The sequence below is a fragment of the Anopheles arabiensis genome, chromosome 3 (assembly GCF_016920715.1).
Source record: "Anopheles arabiensis isolate DONGOLA chromosome 3, AaraD3, whole genome shotgun sequence".
NCBI lineage: Eukaryota > Metazoa > Arthropoda > Insecta > Diptera > Culicidae > Anopheles > Anopheles arabiensis.
In genome coordinates, this window is record NC_053518.1 from 28,031,460 (window position 1) to 28,041,366 (window position 9,907).

At 45.1% G+C, this 9,907-nt stretch overlaps 1 protein-coding gene across 4 annotated transcripts in view; it reads right to left on the minus strand.

Moving 5' to 3' along the window:
• Window positions 1-5,054, minus strand: part of LOC120902662 (uncharacterized protein DDB_G0271670-like) — a 49,778-nt gene extending 44,724 nt beyond the window's left edge. Inside the window, exons 1-2 of one of the 4 annotated variants that reach the window (XM_040311618.1) lie at window positions 4,818-5,054; window positions 1,443-1,773 (exon numbers count right to left, since the gene is read on the minus strand). The gene's annotated coding sequence lies outside the window, so the exon portion shown is untranslated. Of the gene's footprint in view, window positions 1-1,442; window positions 1,978-4,817 lie in introns of all 4 variants that reach the window. The other 3 variants (XM_040311616.1, XM_040311615.1, XM_040311617.1) reach the window with 3 other exon arrangements.
• Between the last annotated feature and the right edge of the window lie 4,853 nt (window positions 5,055-9,907).

A 9,907-nucleotide genomic window follows, 5' to 3' on the forward strand; every position in this document is an offset into this window, starting at 1 on the left:
TCCTCCTTTCTACGAAATTAAACACGCCCGGAGGCAGCTTGTTCCCGTTAATCGTCACGTGTGAAACAAAATATGATAACATTTTACCGGCAGGTTAGCCCCCCTCCCCCACTCTACCGCTGCACTGAAAACAAGCGCCTTGGGGGAGGGTTCGAAAACATGTCCCAGCGGGTGGCTGATGTGGGTACGCGTACTTGGGATCGTTTTTCCTCTTTTTGGTGTTTTATTTGCGTTGTTGTTGCTGTAACGAGATTCACAGCTGGAGAGCTTCACAGCCGGCGCCGTAAAGCAGCCGGCCTGTAGGTACGCGCTTTTTGTTGGCACTCCCCCATTGGCCGCAACATATGCAACCGGTAACCGGTTGTCATCTTTTTTTGCTAAAGAAGCTTGTTAAAAATGTGTCAATGCCACACACAGACACAAACACACATACACTTCACGCGATTGTATTGTCGCGCTGCTGGCCGCTGCTAGCAATCCAATTACCGACCATCTGGCAAAGCATTTCTCCCCCACCAACAGTGGGACACGGAGAGTAACCGAATCATTCGTACAGCAAAGAATAAATAACTTTTCACCTAAAGTGTCCTCCGAGCCCGAGATACTGCTGCCGGCCCAAGACCGGCTTCGGTTTTTCTTTCAATTTCGTGTATTAATTTCGCAAAAAGAAAACAATCCCCAGCAGCCACCCGACCGAACGAGCTCTGGCACGGACAGTTCAATTCGGTGGACCTGAGCGTCCGATGCTTCTGACCTAATCTGCTGTAACAATAGCCATGTGGAGAGCAGCATTTCGATCGTCTCCTGGCATATTGAGTTTCGGGTGCCAGACGCTACCTTCTACTCCAAAGATGTACCTTGCGTGGAGTGGATACTGGGAAGGCCGTTGCGTGGGCGCTCGTCCCGCTTGTAAAATGGAAAAACATGCCCGCGGCTATTGTACACGTCCCGGCGGAGACTGAGGTTTTATAAAATTGGAGCAAGGAAAAGCAAAAAAAAAATGTTATGTGTGCCGCCCCATCTGGCCTCGACCGAAAAACGGAGCGAGCCTTTAACGATGCTGCCCGTATCTGTGTGCTTGCAAAACTTCCACTGTCCCAGCAGTGGGAGCGCATGAGAAGGATGCTCCAGCGCTGGAGAGCTCAAGTTTTGATTGTTGTTCTTATTGTTTTAATAATGGGACGATGGTTTTGCTGTGTTTGAAGTTTACCTAACCTAAAGCCGAAGGTCAATAGAAGCTGAACTCGGCAATGGAAAGTAAGAACACACGATTAGGGGGGAGGGGGGAAAGAACCGAGTTCGGTACTTCAAAGTTCTCAAAATTGAATCGAAACCAAACTGTGCAGCAAAAGAAACCTGCTGAGTGTGAGGGGTTGGGAGTGGTCCTAGTGGGGGAGGGCTAGCCCTTAAGCCACTTAGGGGTATTTCATTCTCAAACTTACCTTTGTTGTTGTTGCTGTTGCTGGTTTTTATATTGGTTGGTTGTTTTCGGTGACCTTTTCGATTATTTCCCTCCCACCGATTTCTCAGCCAGCATTCGTCGGCTTCAAGTTGGCTGGAAAGGATGATTTCTTGTTCCTTTTTTTTGTCTTCTTTTCGTCCGAGCCACTAGCGATGCTCACTGCCGGGTGTCTCTAAGCACACTGGCGCACAAGAAACAAGCACTACCTCGCACACGGCTCACACGCCTACTTCGATCCGGGCGGCTTTTTCGTGGCAGAAACAGAAGCTGGCACAGACCTACCGGTGTGTGGTGTAAAGTTTGCCACACGTCTTGTTTTTATTGGGGCGAGGCAAACAGAAAATAATCAAAAATGGGCCATTTTCATTGTGACCTATCGGAGGGTGGGAATGGAATGGAGCCGCCCGGTTGTTTTCGTCGCTGCTCCGTTTTTTCCCGCTCACTGCTGCTTCATAACGTTCACCACACACTGTTTCGAAACCTTTGAACTAACACACACACTTACAAACGGGCTGCTGTTGGGAACGAAAAAGATGGGATGATGAGCGGTGGCAAGAATGTTTACAAACGTATCCTTCCAGTGGGCCAGCAAACGGAGAATAGGATTGGCTATGGAGGGCGGACAACTACCCTCAAGCTCGCAGGGCTGTTTCCCCCCAAAAAGTTGCCTTGACGTTGCTTCTTTTGAACGGTTGGAAGATTGGAATACGAAAGAAAAGGGAAGCCCAGTTACTCGTTAAACTATTTCACACATAAACACACACACACAAACAAGGAAAGTCGAGACGACCGTGACACCGTCAGGCATTGCTGCGTTTGCTCGTGAAGCAACGGCCAACGTGGCAATAAATTCAACACACACGTTCATCTCACACGTGGGGAATGGGTTCGTCGCTTCCCCTTTCTAAACTACTTTCATTTTCCATCTCGCCGTTATTACACTCCTTCCCCAACCTTCCCAAGCCCGTCGAACGTGAGAACATTTCATTCCCCTCGCTCCCACCCCAATGATGTCTCGTTTGCCCACATAAAGGGAAGACGTTTCTTTTGCAATGGCTTTCCATTTATCACTTTGACTGGTGGGAAGAAGAAAAAAAACACACCCAGAAAGAGGAGCTCATGCGGGCTGGATCATCTCAATGGACGTACAAAAAACGCACACACACCCAACACAGCGAAAGACGGGAAAGAGTAAGCCTGTAAAAGTGACAAGCTTAAGGACGGAGGCGACGAAATGAAAGTAACAACACACACACACATTCAAACCCACAGCGAACGTGCCGGATAGGACAATCCAGCAAATTACACCCGCAGGTGCTTCCGATTGTGATTTTTGTTATTTAGGTTTTATTTTTGTAGCCTTCCGGCCAGACGGCTTCTTGCTCGCAAGCTGTCTCTCACGCTTTCCCGCTCTGTCTGTCTCACTCTCTCTATCTCTCTCTGTATATCTGTATCTATCTCTTCCGCTCTGTCCTGTATTGATCCAGCTTCGTGGCCGGATGGATCTTTCGCTCACGGTCGGGGTACGAGATGCCTTCCCTAGTGACATAACGCAACAAAGCGAGCGCCTCTTGGTTGCTGCTTCGTTGACCTTTAACCTTTTCGCAAACACAGCCAACGAGCTACGAGCGGATTGGGCTGAGCAGGGTCGCTGCTGGGTGTGAATTAAAGTGAAACGAAACGGCTTCTCAGTTAGACGAGAAGCAGCAAAATGGAAAAAAACGAATCAATTGAGCTCAAATTTCAAACCAGTTAATCTGGCAACACCTCGCTCACAGTGTAGCAGATCAATGTGGCACTTTTGTTCCTCAAATGTTGGTGTATCAAGTGTCGAAAGTGGCTGGAAATTGGAGGCAATCGAACGGATAACTTCACAATTAGCTCGCTCGCTGTTCAGTGAACTGATTGGTGGAAATTGTGTCTGGTTAATGTCTGAAAGCATCTGTTTTGTCGATTGAGTTACCATTTCTTATCGTCCACCGTTTCAAGGATCAACTTGGTCAGAAAAATTATTTTTAATTTCAACCACGGTGAGTTTAATTGAAATAAAAAAATACATTAAAAATTAATCATCACCACTGTAAAATGTACGACCATTAATTCGTTTCATGCTCAAGAATTGCTTCATCATTACGCCTGCCATTGTGTCCTGTCCCTTTTCCCGACCGGCCAAGGGACGGTAAATAAAGCTATCTTGGCTTAATCTTGACAGCATTGTTCCTTGCGCTAGAAGTAAAGTGAAAACTTTACGCCCTCCCCAAGATCTTGGCAAACACGGCGAAACATGACGAAACGGCACAACAATGCCCAATAAAAAAGCAAGCAAAAAGGGAAAAAAACGATTGAAAATAATGAAAAGAAGGCGCGATAAATATAGACACCAAACAGGCGAAAGATAGCTTTCCACCCAGCTGTACGAAACTTTGATTGCATTGCCCAAATACGGCTAAAAGTACACGAAACACACGTTCCGTTTGCATGGAAAGTGGGAGGATTTTTTGTTTCTCCCTTTTTTTGGCCCGCTTTCGGATAAAATCATCCAAAGCTGGGGAAGGAGGCGTATTCTGCCCTCCTTCTTCCGGAGAGCATTACGGTTTGGCAAGCGGAAGGCGTCAAGGGCGTTTCTTGTACTTTGCACCAGTGCACCACCACCAGAGAGAGAGAGTGGTCCGTGGGGTCAGTTTTGACCAGTTGGGGCGAGGTAATTGGATTTATCCACTTTCCCGATGCGGTTGTCGGGTGATAATGATGAGATGATTTTGTTGCTGTTTTCTTTTCATTCCCTCTCTTCTTCACATTTTGTGTGTTCCGATTACATTTTTAGCACAACCAACCCGCCCACTCTCGTAGCACGTATTTATCCAAACGGGATGAACCTTTTTCGCTGTACAACAAGCTGTGGGTCGAAAAAGTTTGAACACGCCAACACGCAAAACTTTCCCCCAAAGGGACCACTGCGGGAAACACAACCCCACCCACACACACACAGCCACACGCACATGTACAACCACTGATTTTATCTCTCTCTTTCTTTCTCTCTTTCTCTCTCGTCATCTGCTTCACTGTGAAGCGCTGATGAGTGATTTAATTATCAACACGCACACGGTTTTGGGGTTTTGCTTTTTTCGCCAACAAATTCACGCACTATTCCCGGCACACACTACGGCACACCCAGAAACGGGTCCACACGGTACGTGACATACGTACACAAACACACGCACGCACAAACACTCGCGCAAGAACACCATAACAATCGTACAGCGTACAAGCATTGGGCAAGTGGTTGTTCCCTGTATCTTTTGCTCACTCCCATTTGGCTTTCCTATTTTTCCCTGGGCTCGCAGCGATTTGTTACCTTTCGATTATCCATCCAGCGGCAGGTAAGACGTCACACGCGTAAACGAACAATATATTTCCAGCCCAAGCGGAAAGGAAAAATCGCACTCCGGAAGAGTGTTCCGGCGTTCAATTTGACGAACAGGGGGAGGGCCACGCACCAGCGTTTGCTAACAAGCCGTACCGAAACGGGTCGATTCTCGTTGGCTACTGAGAAGCGGCGTGGCACCGGTTCGCCAGTGTACGGTCGGCAGCTCGGCAAAAGTCAAAGCCTCTCCACTAGGCAGGATGGCCTTCGCACTACGCTGCTGGCCGTCATCGTCGTGGTCGTCGTCGTCGGTTGCGCAACCGTTTTCGTGAAAAAGCCGAACCTGCTGAGAAACGGAGTGTTGTTGTGCTGCTGCTGCTGCGAGATGGCCGAAGCGAGCAGAGCAGCTCCCAGAAAACCCGAGAGAGCCAGCAACGTGCGTGTTCGGTCTCTAAAGCGACCGTGGAGGTAAATACGAGAGCGCTGTTGTAGAGACCGGGAACGGCAAAAGAGGTGTTGCGAACGTGAGAGAGTGAGAGCGGTACCGCGCTCAGTGAGTACGAAAGCAAAAGGGCTCTCTCTTTCTCTCGGAATGAAGGATGCTGCGAGAGTGAATCATGCTCCGAGGGATGTATGGAGGAAATGCGCTATCTCTGTGAAAGTTTGACCCTTCGCCACTCTCGCTGCAAGGATCGGTGGCAGTCTCGCGAGCAAATGCAGCTCCCTCGTGGCGCAGTTCGTGGTTTCGTTTGGGCCGTAGGGTTAAGTTGAGGTAGGCAACGAGCGCAGACGGCTAGCCCCAAGGACCCAGTTAATCCCTGGCAACCGCAGCCGAGCAATTGGGCGAGTAGTGCGGACCATCCAAGGGCAAGCACCGGTTACAGTATCCGCTTGCTTAGCAGGAAGGATGAACGGATTTGGAAGAAAAAGAGAGAGAGAGTTTGAAGAGGGAAATAAGATGCACATAATGCAAATTACATTTAAAAAAAGATACAGTAAAGCTTGAAGATTGTATCCAAACTGTTGATGATGTTTATGCTTGTATTTAAAGATTCAATCAAGCATACTGAATGAGAAAAGCTGATCGATTAGCTTAATATTCGCCTAAAGTTACACAACCCTATCTCGCAGTCGTATTCGTTGTAAAATAAACGCAATAAACATTCCTCTGCAACGATCAGAAAAATCCAAGCCAACACACGCCTAAAAGAGCAACGGAAAAAACAGGAACCATAATCATACCATAAATGTCGTACAAAAATCACATTAATGGTAAATCGTGCGCAGGGAAAGCATGGGAAAAAGCATTGCACAAAAAAGCAGTAAAAGAAGAAGAAGAAAAAAGAGGACAAAATCCCCCCACAACACCATAGCAACTAACAGCACGGTGTAACAAGGGAAAAGGGAGAAGCAACAAAAAAGCGCACACGACACAACGCGCGTCACGAATCAGGAAACATAAGAAGCGCGAAATGGTGTAACGGGAATGCCGCTGTTGGAGCTGGGTGGGTTTTGCCCTGGATTATCGGAATTTTTTTTGCGTGTGTTTTTTTGCTGCCCACCCTTCATCCCCCGCTCGCTGGTGCGCGCTGGTGAAAGATTATTGGAGCCGGTCCGCTGACTGACGACTGCTGCTGCTGCTGCTGGTGCTCGCCGGTGCTACCGGAAATGCTTCATTTTCTACCGACACTGCCAACCTTGCCTGGCTTGTCTGCCCTCTTACGACGAACTGGGCCGGAAAACAAGTGCGAGTTTGATTTATTTGTCATTTCTTTTTTTTTTTTTTTGTTTTGCTCCTCCCCCCCCCCCCCCTACCATGCCTGCTTGGGCCCTACTGGCGGCGTTGTTGCTAGGCATGGTGGCAGGTTTTTCCTGCCTACTTGTGCGGTCCCAAGCGCTCATTGGATTGATGATTGTTTAGGGAGACGATGGATTGGATGGAGCTGGTGCAGTAGCAGCAGCTGGTAGCTGGTAGCTGGTACGCTGCTGGTATATAATATTGTTTTCTTCCCTGAGTACTTTGATTGCTAATAAAACTGCAATCACTTTGCTGATATCTGGCTCGATGCGTGTAGTTCTGTGAATGTGTGTGAGAGTGTTTTAGTGTGGGTTGAACATGAAGAAGGGCGGTTGAAACACAATAGGCCAGTTGGTTATAAAGCGAATGGTGCGTATAATCGGCCAATTACGGTTAGGAGCGTATCGTTATTGCTGTTGGTTTGTTCCCTTCCACTTTTTGCGCCACTTAAATCAAACAGCAATGAGCAGCCGTATGTAATCCTTAAAGTCAGGTGCAGTTCAATTTTCTTTTCATAAAGAGTCTTACGAGTGAAAACGATCCAAACAAGGTGTTGGTAGGGCAATTTAAATTATTTCAGCAGTAGATCAATCAATCCAAATAAAATAAAAAGATGATAGCTTTTGGATGGTTGAAGTTAATATTAGCTCTTTTAGGCTTACCGATTGGATAAACTGCAGTTCACATAACAATATTAACCTCCTTTGTAGGTTTTTTTGCTGCCAGATCGTCATTGAATTTTTACTAAATTAACTATTATACCTTCGAATTGCGTGAAATCTAAAGAATCATTTTCTAAAACATATTCTCTTACTACACAAAGCGATTTTATCTTGAAATTTATTGTAGGGGAAAGTAGGTAAAGACGGACACTGCGGGAGAAGATGGACACTTCTCATAAATGCATGAAAAAGTTAATTTTCGAGCAATTCAACAATGCAGAATCTAAACTGAAGATAAAACAACACATTTGAGAATATTTTTCGTGTAATATATGCGAAATTGGTTGAATTCATGAACAAAACAAATTTTCAATCGTGCGCACCTTTGTGGATCTAATTTGATTACTGCGGGTCTTAAGCTCTGTAACTTCCATAGTTTATATTTTCGGAAGTTTTATTAGATAAACGATTTGTCATGATTGTTAAGCAAAAAACTGGTGAAAAAATGAGAATGAAAGAATTAAAACATCTTGTTTTCTGCTGGTTTAAACATCCTGACACTAAAACGGGAAAGACGGACACTTTGTCATAGGGAAAGATGGACACCGCATTTTTTGAGTAATTTTACTTCTTATATCAATTGGCGATGAATATATTTCTTCAAAAAGATTAAGTACTCATATCAAATCGTTCAGGAATAGATGACAGATTCTATTCTTTACAGATATCAAAAAGTTCAATCTTCAATGTAAGAATAGCAGGACCTATTAACAAGTCCCTCAAATATGCTGTGGTCGTGGACTTTCTGCGGAATAATTTCCTAAAGCGAAGTTTTAAATTGTTATTCTCTAAGCTGGTGCAACGTCTACTATTAGTGCCCGATGTTTAAAAAAGATGCCTTAGATTCTGCATTCTACGATTTATTAGAAGCGGTGCTTACAATTCCTAAATTCACGGCTGAATGAATCGTCGTTGCAATTGGCCAAGAATTGGTTTATAAACGTACCAGGTCGTGGAAAGCGATAGAATTTGTTAAAATACTGTAAAACTCTTCAACTTCCAACGTTCTCTAAAAGTGTCCATCTTACCCTTCATGGTGTCCATTTTTCCCATATCAGGTGTCCGTCTTACCCAATCATTTCAAAACTGCACGAAAAAAACCATGTTTTTCATTCATGAAAAATACGTAAAAATCGATGGAAACTTAAAAGATTCAACACATTTTCTGATAAAACATGAGTGTAAGATAATGTATGCACATTTTCATGGTCGTTGCACCTAAATATTCTTAGATTTTTACCATTTCCCTTAACGTGTCCGTCTTTGCCTACCTTCCCCTACATCATAATATTTATTTATATAAATGAAAATGGTAAAATAAACCAACCAACTTCAGAGGAACATCCTGCAAATGAGCTAATAACTACTCATCTTTTACTTTACATAGTGACTTAAGGGGAACGTTTAGCCATTTATCATAAAATGGTCAGCAAAATAATCATCAAACAATAAGCTTTAGGTTGGTCTCGTCTGTACAGCTTAACATACAGCCTATCATGGGTTCAAAGTCGGTATAAACAACATCATCTTAGCAAAGCTATTCTAGCTATGAATACACCAATTAGTCTTACTTTTTAAGCTCATAAAAGGCTTTAAAAATACAAGACTCTCTACGCCGCTAAGGCAAAACATGAGAAAAATGTTCCATTACGGAAGACAAGCTTGATTTTATCAGCAAGTTTATTAATGATTTAGGCGCATATTACAAAATTAAAGCTTCATAACATCAAGAAACAACCCAAAAACAAAAGCTGCTAGTGTTTTGGAGCGGAATAAACCCATCAGCTACATATTTCGTACATTAACGCAACTAACCACCGCTACGGAACGATGTCAGTGGGCAGGCAATTATATCCCTGTGAACCGGGCAGCAAACTTCTGGTGCGCTACAGGAAACAGCCAACCTGTCTCCGCTCCGTTGCACCCCGGAACGTGGATAGCCCTATTATGGACCAGTGTGTTTCCTTCCGATCACGCCACTGAGCGCGATGAAAAATCAGACAGCACTCTCTCTCTCTCTCTCTCTTTCTTTAGCAGAAGCACAGTCAAGATGTGAGGCCGAGTTGGACGTCCTAAAATGCGCGCACCCCGGGAACCACTTGGCGCACTTGGACCCAATGTGAGCGCCGTGGTGAAGGTGAACCGAGGTGAGCCGAGCGTGATGATTAATGCCGCAACGCGCTCGGCGAAGCGTGTACGCACAAGGACACGTGGTGCCGGTGGAAATGGGTACACTTCACTTTCGCTTCACCTAGACACGGCGTTCACCGGGCTCAAATATTACCCATGCAAATCCGCTTTAAAATTCATCATTTTCCTGTACCGATGCTACCGAACTTCCTTCTTCACGTTCACGTGCTAGGGAAGGCTTAAAAGATTTTGATCTTTGTTCGGTTACTTCATCGCAAAGGTAGATGAAATGTGATACGAATTTAAAGCAGGGAAATTAAAGAGAGAAAAAATGACACTAAGCTTCACTTTTCATTACTTACTTTTTCGCCCGTTTTAGTACAAAGTAAAATGACCTTTTCGGGTGTGGTTCGTAACTAGGCCAAAGTAAC